Here is a 2158-nt window from a genome sequence, read left to right as displayed (position 1 = left end):
GAGGGTTCAGATCTTACGATCCGTAGTTCTGGGGAGGAGAAATTTTGTTTCCCTTTCACCACCAGTTTAGAGTGCAAATTAACCCTGTGCAGGAACCACAGAAAAGATGGTGCCTAAGAACAGCTGGGGATTCCCCTGTGATGGGTAGGAAAAAAAATGGCCATTCCTACCACTGAAAATTAAGAGCATTAGGTTAATGCACAAAAGGCCAATCATCTGGTTGCATTTCAGTGGCATAGTTCTTTACCAAGCTGGTGCCGAAATGCGACCATGGCGATGAAACGGAAAAATTTTAACGTCCCGTCACACATATCGGCGATTGAAGACATTTTGTTAGAGTATTAATGTACACATTTGAAAATTATCGTTCAGAAGATGAGTGGGATGGGTATAAATGGTGAGTTGGGGGAAAACCAGGCATATGAGGGACGGGGGTGGGTGAAATTTAAAACAAATATTTAAATACAATTACGGAAAATTACTTAAAGAGATGTCGTTAATCTAACAAGCGAAACAACAGATGATAAATGCAAAAAAAAAGTCAAAAACATCCACGTTCTCAGTCACTTGTGATGATACACTTTCGTGCAGGTAAGGCTTCATCAAATCACAGTCAAAAATTATACGTTTAATTGTCACGTTACTGAAGCATATGCATTTTACTTTAGAGCAATAATTAGTCTGTAGTTCTGATTTGATATATCCAACCTGATATTTGAGAGACTTGTTGTTTTGGGGGTCACCAAATCTATCCAGTTTGTGTGTGTGTGTGTGTGTGTGTGTGTGTCTGTGTCTCTGTGTGTGTGTCAGTGTTTGTTTTTGGTTTTGTTTTGTTTGTTTGTTTAACACTGTCATTCTGACCCACGATCGTTCTTTGAGAAAACATAGCTTACGTTAAGTTTTCAAGACAGTTCTTAATTCTTTTTTGGTGGTGAGTTTGGCGGGGTCCTTAAATTTCTAACCAAAAATAATTCTAACATTTTTTTCAGTTAACGTTTTTGTTTTTTGTTTTTTTTGCGGGGGGGGGGGGGGGGGACCGGTGAAACTTTGTGGAGGTTTTGACTGAAACAGAGAGCACTTCTACGAAGGTGTTTTTCTTTCTTCTATTATTTCTTCCTCTTTTTTTGTTTGTTTGTTTGTTTTGTTGTTGGGTTGGATTTTGTTTCTATTTATGTTGTTTGTTTTTTTCTCTCTAAAATGGAGTAGTGGTGCGTGGCTTCGCTTTGAGATCTGCAGAGGTAAGAAAAAGAAAAGTCAGCCACGCTTAACAATCTGCAACACACCGACATCGGAAAAAAACTGAATTGAGCACCCCCCCCCCCCCCCCCCACACACACACACACACACACACACCCCACACCCCTCCACTCACACCCACCTCAAAACCCCCATCTGACCCCCTCATCCCCACCCCCCACCCCCCACCCCCTGCCCCCGCACCCACACCCACACACCCTCTATATGACGATGGTAATCAGGTGGTGACAGACAACGAAATCTATTTGGCAGAGGTCAATAGTCGCTTCTAGTCTGGCAGAGAAAACACACCCACATGAGAGGGGGAGAGAGGGGTGGAGGGGGGAAGGGTTTGTCTGGGGTGGGGTGGGGGTGCTCCATCAGTACTGTGGTAAGTGGACTTACCACCCCACACCCCACCACCTTTAACTCTCTCCATACGAACGGCGAAAGAGACGACGTTAACAGCGTTTCGCCCCAGTTACCATCATCAAAATATTGCAAGCGGAAGGCTATTATACTGAAGAGGTGAATGTTGACAAAGAATACCACAATTCTGACGACGGAAGCTAAAGGTTGGGTCATTCAGACACCCACTGGACATCCGAGGGGTCTGTGTAGAGGAGAAGAGAGGACTGGCCGTACTGAGTGAGTTAATCTGGCTGCCCGCCTTGCTCAGTGATTGGGGATTGCCACATACTGGGAGTGAAGGGAGAGTATAGAGACCCCCCCCCCCTTCCTCATCCCCCCTCCCACACAGACGGAGGCGGAGAGAGAGAGAGAGAGGGTGGGGAAGGCAAAGGGAACTCAGTTCTCAGAACCTTTGACGAAAGGTCAGCGACCTGTATGCATTTAGCTCCGTGTGTTATGCGCGCGCAAAGCACACACACACACACACACACACACACACACACACACATGC

This window comes from Babylonia areolata, chromosome 9 (assembly GCF_041734735.1).
Source record: "Babylonia areolata isolate BAREFJ2019XMU chromosome 9, ASM4173473v1, whole genome shotgun sequence".
NCBI lineage: Eukaryota > Metazoa > Mollusca > Gastropoda > Neogastropoda > Buccinidae > Babylonia > Babylonia areolata.
Note: the sequence above shows the minus strand (reverse complement) of the source record.